We start from the raw sequence: 12,996 nt of genomic DNA on the forward strand, positions 1-12,996 counted from the left end.
CTGCGTAGTGCTGCAGTGTAATAAACTAGTTAGGTAGGGGTTCTACTCCCAGACATGACAGGTGTGTGTGTGTGTGTGTGTGTGTGTGTGTGTGTGTGTGTGTGTGTGTGTGTGTGTGTGTGTGTGTGTGTGTCTTGTATCCTGTGTAGAGGAGGGTGTGAGTGTGTGACACCTGGGCTCAATGTGGAGCGGGTTTTGCAAATTTCTTATATGGTGGCCTAGTATATATCACAATGTCCACTGTACAGGGATAACAGATGTGAAATAGCTGAGAGGCTGGGGTGCAAATCCATACCCATACATTTGACATCAAGGCCAGGCAATCACAGTTAGCGAACCCCAGTATTACCCAGAGCACACTCTCAACCCATGTCTTATACACACACACACACACACACACACACACACACACACACACACACACACACACACACACACATGCCAAGACAACAGCCAATATGTGTGTAGTACACTGCATATTGGCCACTGATAGTAAGTATGGAGTGATTGCAGTGGCCTACAGAGAGCATGGCACACTGTCCATATGTCCAATAGGCACATACATGCAGACAGTGCACCTTCCCCATGTTCCCCACTGGACACCTGCAACACCTGTGGTGCCATCACATGTGACCCACAAAGGACATACCATGCCTGAAAATATGCCCTGTATGGACAGATGCCACTAACACCAGGGAATGCTGTTAGCATGCTATCAATGTAGGTGCAGGGTTAACCTGCTGTCCATTACCAGTTCCTGCCAGAGGTGGCCAAGACTGGCACATCTGATGATAATCTGTGTACACAACATGGGCCCGACACCCCAGGTACAGTTCCACATGTCACTGTACTTTCATGTGGGAGGTGTGCACATCCCAGACACCGTCCATGTCATGGACTAAGGAACACATACATGGCAAGCGATGCACAGCATTGGCCACACACAGTAGTCACCCAGGTGACTGGATGGTGGATACAATACCCACCTGTGTGGGCAAATGCAGAAACCACAGCCCTGAACCACAATGCAGACCATTGTGATGTGGCCTGATGCCAAGGTACACCCATCACCTAGCCTTCTATAGCCATCTGGCACAGTCACCCACCACATACCCGTGCAGAAATGCACCCAAGCATGTCAGTACTGGCACTCTGTGTGTTTGCGTGTGTGTTGTATGATGTGTATGATCACATCCATACTCACTACAACCCACAATGGCATACTGAAGCATGCTGTCTGATGCCAGACACCTCCCCATACCCTTTGCCCATATAACCTCCATATGACCTGTGTGGTGCATGTGATACCTGCACGGTAATGTGTTGTGGCAATCTCACTAGTGATGAGCTATATCCCTGGCCCTGCCAAGTGTGTCAATGTGTGTGCTTCCCTTTGAGAGTGTGGCTCTGTTGATGCTGGCACGTGTTCATGTGGACAGGCACGTGTACTTCACCTACCATATAGCTACCATATCCCTGTTGCAGATGTCACTCACCATTACATATATGTTCTGAGAACTCCACAGCAGGTAACCTATGTGGCGCATCCAATAACTGCATAGGACTGTGATAGCACTACATAGTTGTCAGGGATTTGATACCCTGTGCTGGTAGGTGTGTGATACAAACATGCTTAAGTTTAACTCTCCCACCCCTCCCTGACTTGTCATTGTCTCTGTCTGCCTCTCTCACTCCCTCACTGGTGGATGTAGAGACCTACACCTGCTTTGCTTAGGCAGCAGCATGTGCATTTTAAGTGATGCTCATGATCAGCTGATGTCCTCTACATGAATTGCAGCCCTCTCCTAGATGACTGAATGTGGAACAGCTGTGGTAACATTCACATAGCCAATTATATGGAAACACACTCCAATATCTAGGAACATCATGTTGGTGTTGGGCCTTTCCATTCACTGTGAGCAGGCACTCGATCTGTTGTTTGGCAAACAGTATCTCAGATGGATTGGGGATTTACCTCTGACAACACACACTGTGAAAACAGGCCAACACACAGGAGGGGGATGTCCCTGACCTGACTACAAACTGTAAGTGCTGTTATACTGCATTTGGAGTAATGTTGGTTTAACAGGGAGTATGGGGATATGGCTTTCCTGCATGTATTAATACCTGTCATGTCAGTTCTATGTTTATGAGGACTCCCCATCTGTAGGGTCATCTGTAGACTGGGCAATGCGTGGTGCCTTTGGTTTCATGTGCTACCCACAGAGCATGTATCTGTGAACTGCAGAAGGTAGTGTGAGGACTGCAGTCTGCAGATGTTGAAAGCCGGGACAGTTACTGATTTCATAGCCCTCATAGGACATATGTTGCGACAAACCCTGTTACAACAGTAAATGTAAGATGTTATCACAGAAACATGTCAATATTGGCCCTGTGTATGTGCTTCCAGCCACAACTCTGTCAACCTTTGTACATATGTCATGCATTAAGAGGTGTATATGTGCTGTACACCATAATTAGTGTCACCATATCTGATAACAAGCCAGTGAGATATGTTACACGTGTTATGTACAGTAGGGGTTATATTTGATGACATAACCTAGACATTCTGTGGTTGTTTGTACAGTACTGAGGTTTGTGTACCTATGGTGAATGTCAACAGTGTGTGTATTGTCAATATGTACCTTTGCCTGTGTACAGACTGTGGTAGATGTCATCGTTCTAGGTCCCGTCCTGTCTGATGTTACATGCTGCTCCACTGTATATTACCATATTGGCTTACATGTTTGTAGGGCCATGCACACACATGTCCCATACCACAGACAGGAATCAGACCACACTGTTTAGTGGCCCAGTATATGTAGGGTTAGTATGTGAGTGGCACATATGAGGATGGTGTTGAACAGATAGTCCATATGCTGCAATATTATGCTAGCTTACCATATGTGGCTGTGGCTGTATTCACATTGGTTGTGGTTATGCACTTCCAGAGTGGTGTATCTTACCCTGTGCTGTGACATGCCTGTAGAGCCTGCTATATATGCAGGTACATGTGCATTCCCCCATAGGAGATGTAGGCCAGTGTTGAGCCGGTGTGCCTGTAGCCTGCACAGTGCTTTGTTACATGCCTAGCAGCTTAGTGTACTTACCCAGTGAGATGTCATTTGCAGATACTTGCCAGATGTACTGCTGCTGGGCCTCCATTAACAGTTATGTATGTCAGACGGAGTGGTGGGATGCTGTACAGATGTATGTCAATATCTAGTGGGTAGCATGTGGTCATGGCACCTCTGTACCAGCAGTTATGTGTCAGGACAGAGAGGGGTGTGTGAATTCATAACTTATGGGGGTGAATATATACCAGTTGTTATGTGTTATACCCATCTACATGGCTGTTAACATCCATATTGTCAGGCTTGGTCCACATGTTCTGCACTAAGGGGTTCTGTGTATACCTCTAGACTGTACAGAGTGTGTCAGAATGTCCACATCTATTGGCCAATATCTCTGCTGTAGTCCACAGGAGCATTACATGCTTGCAGCGGTACTGTACTATGATGTCCTTAGGGTGTCTGTCAGTAGCCAGTGGCGTACATGTGAAAAGCAGATGTTACCTCCCACACACACCATGTCTGTGAAGACAATCCCTATTACAGTAGCAATAGTCTACTAATATACCTGCTATACATACCAACATCCCCTTGCATTACAGATTTGGGACTATAGGGGCTGAGGTAGGGCTACACCCCATGTTCAGGACATATGGTGAATATATATGTGCATATGATTATCCAGATATCTATATAGATAATTACACATGTACATATCAGCATATATAGATGGGTGTCTATGTGTACATAGATATGTATATACACACCCAGATATATACATATATAGTCCACACATATACAGATAGTGATACATATGCACATATAAGTATACCACTCTGCCATTCCTGCCAGCAGTCCACTGTTGTTGTACCCCCACACACACATACGGTGGGGCTAGGGCCATATATGTGTGGGCTTCACCTACACAATACATGTGTGCCCATATGCACTCCAGAGGCCAGTGTATGTAACAGTGGTATATGGCCCTGTATTATTGAGTCTGGGGGGTGGACCATACATAACCTAGGCTGTTACAAAATGTGGGAGCATCAGGGGTGAGCTGCCATAAGGTATCTGGATGTAAAGTACCATACATTTCACATGTCTTGACATTACTTACATAAAGTGGGTTACTGCAGGCCTACTGCCTCCTGCCACACAGACTGTTCTGTTTGCCAGTGTGTCTGTGATGGTGTCAGTTATGCCTTGTTATGTTTCAGTTACATCCCATTTGGCCAACTGAAGTCTGTATCACCTAGTGATTGTGTACAGAGTGTAGATAGGAGCTGCTGGACTATACACCTGCATCACTTACTGCTGATTGTGTGGTATCCTGTGGCCCAGTCTGTCATGACTGTTGTATGATTTGAAGGGCTTGGCCTGGACAGCAACAGTTGTAGACCTTTCCAGACTACTGTATTAGTATAACTGTTTCACAGTTGCAGTACTCTGTTTATATGGATGTCCATGTCTGAACAGCTACATGACATGGCATATACGTCTGTAATAGTACACAAATAAAGGTATTCCATTTCTGCAAACCTGTGTGTGGTGTTTTATCCTATGACCTCTCTGTGGGTATATGTTGCAGTAAATATATGTCATTTGTATGGGTGACTCATCCAGTGACCAGTTGTTAGGGTGTTAACTGTAGGCATAATGGCTGTTCCATATTGTGTGCACCTACTACATGAGTATCTTATTGTACATATCTCTGCATGTGTAGTCACATGTATATATATATATATATATATATATATATATATATATATATATATATATATATATATATGTATATCTGTATCTGCATATATGTGTCTGTGTGTATGTATCCTGGGGATGTTGATAGCTTCCACATTTTACATTCCCTATGGGAGCCAGACTGTACTGCATGATATGTTACCAACACCAGCCTGACATCATACAGGTGGGATGTAGTACTGTTAACATCTTGTGCCCATGTCATGTCAGGACCTGGTTATGGGATCTGCAACACTTGGTAGTGTATAGCAGGGTGGATGTGTTTGGCTGTGAGGGGGGGTATACCTATTCATACAACACATATATTGTCTGTGGCCTCTCATCCCCATTAATGGTGCATGTGGACATTTATGATTTAGTTAATCTCCCACTGATCTCTACACATGTATGTCCATATATACCTATATGGATATATATGTATATATATATATATATATATATATATATATATATATATATATATATACATATCTGCTTACATATATATATAACTATGTACGTATATACCTACATAGATGCTTACATATATGTAGCTTGCTGTGTATGTGTAGACATATAGTTGTAGACATATATGTGTGCCGAGATAGGCATTTGCATGAATATATGTTCATATATATTTATATATATGTATATATTTCTAAATATATATATATATATATATATATATATATATATATATATATATATACATATATAGAAATGTTGTATCTGTTTAGATATTAATATAGTTACATACACACATACATCTAGATGTTGGTATACATTCTCTGTACTGTTGCATGATGGGGCTGGATGATATGTTTCTGAAAACATCAGCTTTATGTATATCTGACATGGCTTAGTGGTAAATCACTTTGTCAGTGGAGAGCAGGGTCTTTGGTTCGAGCCTTGCAGTGGTTGTTTATTTTGTTGCTGGGCAGAACATGGGCCGTTGGATACAGAGTGATTAAGGTACTTTAAAGCAGTTGTAAGCAGGTTTGCACATGTTTGCATGGAGGTAAGCACTGCTAACTTCTGGTTACAGTTTCTTATACTCAGCTTCTAAATTGCTTAATCTGTGTAGGCAGTGCTTACCCCCACGCAAACAGGCTTAGACCCACTTACTGCTGCTTAAAAGTGCTTACTTCCGCTTACCCCATGCTAATTTCTTTAAAAGAAAAGAAAAACAGGTTGATAGGAAAGTGGTATAAAAGGGGCACAAAGAGGGAAAGACATTAGGTAAAATAGCTAGGGATGTGCAGGAAGGGTGTAGGGAAGGTCCATAGCTGCCCATTTTTTCTACAGCAACAGCTGTGCATATACACTGAATTTGGAGGTAGATTTGGACACTCAAACCCCTGGGGGAGGGGTGAGGACATCAATAATAAGTTGTGATGCCAATTAGACCAGATTACCTGTGTCAAGTGGACACATGTGTGAAATGAACAACTATGTATGGGGAGATTTTTTTTTGTGGGAACAGATTGCCCTCTATTTTTTTTCAGGTGAGAGTAGGATGTTGGGGATGGGTAGTAGGTATATTTGGGGAGGTAGGTTAACAGACAAGACACACAAGACACATACAGGGGCGGAATTTGACACGTGGGGGGTAAACACCTTGATGGGGGAGGGTTGTTGGGATATCGGAAGCCCACAAGCCCCCTAGTGGTAACAGCAGGACTGAGGTCCCCACCCATGGGCAGTCACCACTGCACCTTCACAGCCCCAAAGGTGTCTGTGCTGGGGGCTAAGCTGCAGAGCCAGGCTGACTCTCTAATCATGACACGCGGCCTTCGAGCTGGCATAGAAGATCACCAAACTGCTAGTTGATTGCTCTACGCCCCACGAGCCCGACCAGGTGATGGGTGACAGTTGCCTGTCTGCGCCCACTCCCAGGGGGGACGAGCCCCATCCCCTGAGGTGATTCCACCCAAAGGTGGAGCAGGACAAACAGACAGGGAGGTCCGGGGTTGGGCCCCAGACATGCTGGTGCCCGGTACCTCGGCCAGCTGAGGTGGGACAGGTGAGTCCACTGGGACTGACCTTCCCAAGCGTGCTATAATGTTTAGATGTCATCATATATGGGTTAGTAATAGTCAACACATTCCAGGGTTAGGTATAACAGCATGCATAGATATTCCCATTAACCCAGACACCAGATATGGAACAGATGCATAACAAGCAAAACACATGCATATATGGGACCACAGTGGTAATAAGAACAGCATGCAAGTATGTTGATGGCACCATGCCAACAATGTTGTAATAATTTAATATGACACATGCATGGGAACCATTAAAATATTTATCAAACAATTGGACATTATCAGAGTCAGTACATACCAGTTGGGGTGGGTATGTTGATTATTGTTGGAGATAAGGTGGGGGGGGGGAGATGTCAATTAACAAGTAGTATAGTCCTGTAGTCCACATTACTTTCCTAGTTAGTGCTGTTATCTGTACCTTACAAGCCTTACTACACTACCCTATAGCCTTATTTTGGTCAGTGATATGGCTGTTGTCATCATTACACATGAACTGGTTTTACCTGCAGTATACACCTCTTATCTGGTATACCTGTAGAGGGAATGTTTGTTAACACTGACTAGCTGTTTGTACACATACACCTGGATTCTGGGTTGATGTTTGCACTATGCTATCCAAATCTTTCTACACAGACTCTGGCCATGTGTTGACACATGCTGGTGTGCCTGGATATATCTAGAATATTGCCCTCTTCCATCTTTAGTGACCTGACACACACACATACATGCTTTCCTACACAGTTATATTATGTAGCACAGTGTGGGCAACAGTGACCAGTGATACTTTATTATTCAGAGAAACTGCAACACTCGCAATCCCCTACAATACCAGGGTGGACAGTACCAGTACAGGTTATATTGGACTGTATTTCTCAGCACAGTGTTCGTATCCAACGTACCTGTGGGAGCAATGGTTGTTAGCACTACGTGACTGTTGCCACACAAACTTCCAGATTACACATTAGTATTATACACATACATCTCACTCTGTTACTGTACACACTCTGGTCACAGCTTGACAACATGGGAGTGTAGATAGGCCATACTTGGAATATTACTATCCTAACAGCTTCAGGGGTTGCTACAGTGACAGGTGTGTTCTCATGATGGTGGACAATCACGTGTATTCCCTGTTTGCTGGCTACACATCTGGGATCATCCCACAGACTTACCAGGGGGACAGGGGGTCAGGCAGCATATATGGGCACATATACTGGACATTCTGGCCTCATGTGTACAGTTGTGTGGTATGAATCTGTATGCAGTCTACTTCCACTCCCCAGATTCAGATCATGGCTGTGTCTGCTACAACTTAAACACTGTCCATCACAGTTGTGACTGCTATATTGATATTGCTGTATATCTCCAATCTGCTTTCTGTCTTATTAATCCCCTGTGCTTATGCATTCTGACCTTGTATAACAACACTCTTATACAGAATTCCTAGACAGTTATATGTTGTAGGACAGTGTGGGTGACAGTGATGTGTAATACCTCATTATTCAGAGCAACTGCATATCATTCTTGTATTTCTGGGCACAGTGTTGGTATCTGACAGACCTGTGGGAGGAATGTTTATTAGCACTACCTGAATGTTCCCACACACAGTACCAGGTTCCACATTACTATTATGCACATACACCTCACTCTGTTACTGTACACACTCTGACCACAGCTTAACAATTTGGTGTGTAAATTGGACATACATGGCTTCTTAGTCACATAAGGTATTGGGGAGTTGCTAGTTTGCCAGGTTTGTTGTCATAGATGTGTGTCAATCAGTTGTATTTCCTGTTTGCTGCCTATATGTCTGGGATCATCCCACTTATTTCCCAGGGGGACAGGTTGCTAGGCAATAGATATGGGCCACTTTAATACACATTCTGGACATATCTGTACAGTTGTGGGGTATGACTCTGTATGCAGACTACTACCACTGGCAGGATTCGAACTGTGGCTGTGTGTGCTACAAAAACAACAGTTCACATCTCAGTTGCATGTGCTATTCATTTTTTGTTGTCTGCATTTTCCCTGGTTACTGTCTGTGTGTCTCTCAGTTGTATTAAATGGCCTCTGGGGATTACACCTGTCATATACAGGCATTCCTACACATTCAATTTATGGTGCATGGTGTGGGTAACAGTGCCTAATACTACAGTACTATTACATGATTGCAAATCATCATTACCATATGATACCAGAATATACACATGCAGTCCAGTAGTTAGACCTGTTTTGTCAGGATATTACACTTTTATTGCCATACAAACAATATGAGACTCTTCCTGCCATATTCTCTAGTGTATGCAGTACTTGCCTTGAACAATACAGGTTTTATACTAGCAATTAATTTACTACTACTTTTATTTTTATTTCCTATGACAGTAAAAGCATGAGTATTACTGACCTGCCTCGCATCTCAACCATGCCAGGCAGCAGATGTGGGCCTCCTAGTTCGCGGCTCACTCCGTTGTAGCTGTGGGGGACATAAGAGGAATATTTAGCCATACCTATCCATGATATATCTGAGCTGGCACTTATTACACACATACTGGGGTGATACTTACACATGTCTGGAACATCCCCTGATGCTCTAGCCTCTTGGGGCCACTCCTCCAAGAGGTTCCCCCCTTCCACCACTTCAGGTCGGCATAGCGCTGCCTGACCTGCTCACCAGTTCGGGGTATGCCAGTGGCACTGGTGAGGTCACGGGCGAGATGGTCCCAGGCCTCTGCCTTATACTGGGAGACCTGGTACTGGCCCTGCAGCAGTCTCTGTGCATGGTCTATAGCTAGGAGTCCTGCCATAATCTTGGACTCCTGGATGCACCAGCACTGCATGCGGAAGCGCACTCCTTCTCCCCTTACTGCCATAGTGCCTGCAAGGGGAAGCTACAACCAGTTATGAGATGTATTCCTGCCTCTTGGGTTTAAGTAAGGCTGATTTTCCGCACTTTTCCGTGATTGACCAGTTTTGAAAAGGCTAAGCTATGGGCAAACCTGCTTACCTTAGGTTGGCATTGTTTAAAGGGATATACCACTGGGCACAAAGAGTTAGCTGGTCTACACATTGCTCACACCTCCTAAACTGACCTGTGCAATGCTTAGCATTGCTTACATTAGACCTTCATTCATTATACCTTAGATATATATATATATATATATATATATATATATATATATATATATATATATATATATATATGTCTGATATCCCTGATTGATATGTACGTACACTCTGTGGGGTCCTTGTGTTTTATTGGGGACTTCAACACTCTATTACAATTACACCTCATTTCTGGGCTTACTGCTGTACTCCAGTTCACATATATATGTTATGTAGTGGGTTATGGCACATACGACTGTATACTGATGCTTTTCACAGGTTCAGTTTGGTTATACTATGGTGAGGACATGTTTACTACTACCTCATTCTTCTGTACTTCTGTGATGGCTTGGTGGATAACTACTGGGACTATGGTGTATAGGGTCCTGGGTTCCAGACCTGCCTGGCTGTTTATTTTGTTGATGGGCAGAACAAGGGCCGTTGGATACAGAGTGATTAAGGCACTTTTGAGAAATTGTAAGCGGGTTTTCATGACAGTAAGCACTGCTAACCTGCCGTTACATCTACTTACAGAGAGTTAGCTTTAGAATTGCTTAGCTAGTGTTGGCTTTGCTTACTGCCACATAAATTGGCTTAAGGCCGCTTACTAGTGCTTACATATGTTTACTACTGCTTATTTATGCTTAGACCTGCTTACTAGTGCCTTATTCATTATGACACTGACACCTCACATGTGCATTTACTGCAGTACTCCAGTTCATGAATATATGTTATTTAGTGGGTTATGCAGCAAAAATATTGGTCATAACGTGCTTTTCCATGTAAAATAAAATGTGCTGTAGTAGGACTCAAACCAGGAATGCCTACTCATTAGGTGAATGCTCTGCCCACTACACTATTGCTGTGCTGTGTCATTTGCATATATCTTCCTTGTTATCCTCTTCAGCCTTTTAAGCTGCTTTAACCATAGCTAAGCGATGAGCACACCCGCACACCTACGGTTAGCTTCAATCGGATTTTTTAAAAAAAAACATAGGGTTTCTTCATTTTATTACCACATTCTGTTGCTGTTATACACAAGGGGGACTATTGGTGGGGATATGTTGTCACCTGTGAGTGGTCTCACTCATTGCATATCCCTTTCTACTGTTCTACATTGCAGGGGTGTGTTTATTCTGAGAGCTCTGCTCTCAGACACGCCCCCTGCACTTATGCTCTGTGTAAGCCTAGGAGCTCGGGCAGTGCACCTTATTAATATGCATGACGCGCTGACGTCCTGCTACTAAACAGTCGCTTTCGCTCAGGACTAAGCTAGTCCTGCACGGAAGTTTAGTAAATCTGGGGGTAAATGTTTATAGCCAGAAAAAAACATATAAAACCACACAGAACATAATAAATTATAAAGTTATTTTTAAGGTTCATATAAGCAGTGTGACTTTGTTTTAAAAGTTTCAATACACATCCAAAGAAAAACAGCTCCAAAAAACACAAGCTCCACAAAGGAAGGAACACCACTCAAAAGAAAGGATAGTTTCTTTTATTAACACACTTCTGGTACCTCGGCCTCTCGCCTTCTCATGGAATACTTTTCTGATACAATCCCATCACTATATATACACACACACACACACATCAAGTTCCAATTAATTAATTAACTAATTAAGAACCCAATTTACAAAAATTCATAGCCTTTGAGTAGTTACACTTATCCACATAAACAAATTTATAACAATACTACACATTTTATTAAAACTTACTTTTGATCTAACAATATTTTCCACATTTTTTAAATACTTTCCACATTTTTAAATACATACATGGTTCCTATTTTTAAACAGTCAAATTATTCTCTAAATTCATTCCATTAGGAAACAATGTATCATAATTAATAATCAACCTACTCTCGTCTAATTCTCTTTTAAAATTTCCCCTGTTGCCATTTGGTTGTGCTAAAACACTGAAAAACAAACTGCTGTATGAACCCTTGTGTTTGGAGAAAAAATGGGTAGCTACTGGGCTTTCTAACTTTTGCCTCCTAACATCACCTAGATGTTCCAGAATTCTGACTTTAACCTTCCTAGTTGTTTGTCCAACATACCAGCATGTGGGATGACACCCACAACCTATCACATAAATCACCCCACAGCTGTTACAATTTTAAAATTCATTAGCCCTGTAAAGTTTCCCATTAATTTTACACTCGTGTAAATTCCTAACCCGGTTACACACTGAACAATTTCCACAGTAATAAGTGCCTACGTTTCTGTCCACCATACCATAACCTTCATGGTTCAAATTTCTCTGATTCAACAATTCTTTAAGATTACTATATCTCCCATATGAAAAAACAATATGTTTTGGGAACAGAAAACCAATAGAATTGTTTTCAATAACAATTTCCCAAGCCTGCCTTACTATCTTTTCCAAAATGGGGGAAAATTCAGAATATCTGGTGGCGAAAAACAATCTTTCGTCACCATCATTCTTATTATTCATGACATCTCTCCTACTATATACCCGTAACGACCTGGTATGACCTCCCACCGCCTCTAGAATAAACTTTTGCTTAATGATCTTTCCGAAATATATAGGACTTATTCAGAATAAAAGTGCACCAATAACCAACATGCTTATATAACCAGCAAAAAGTCAGCTGATGTAAATATAGTCATATAATTCAAAACTAAAAACATAAAAAACTAAATGTTTATAGCCAGAAAAAAACATGTAAAACCACACAGAACATAATAAATTATAACATTATTTTTTAAGGTTCATATAAGCAGTGTGACCTTGTTTTAAAAGTTACTGATGATTTTTTTTTTAATTTTCAATTACAGTAATTTACAGGTTGGCCCAGGGATTTCTGGTTCTCCCTTAATTTGATATGTGCCAAAGGTAATTACCACAGATTTGCCACTTCCTGGACTTAATCACACAAGACAGGGGTTGCTTGATACATTGCAACCTGTATATACTTCAATTGACTATAGCTATATGTTTTGAGATTTTTTTAGGTACCTTTCTTCTGAGCAATTGTAGCAGGTATTAAAGAAGACAAAATACTTGCTACT

The sequence above is a fragment of the Protopterus annectens genome, chromosome 5.part0 (genome assembly GCF_019279795.1).
Source record: "Protopterus annectens isolate FY-2018-M chromosome 5.part0, PAN1.0, whole genome shotgun sequence".
Lineage (NCBI taxonomy): Eukaryota > Metazoa > Chordata > Ceratodontiformes > Protopteridae > Protopterus > Protopterus annectens.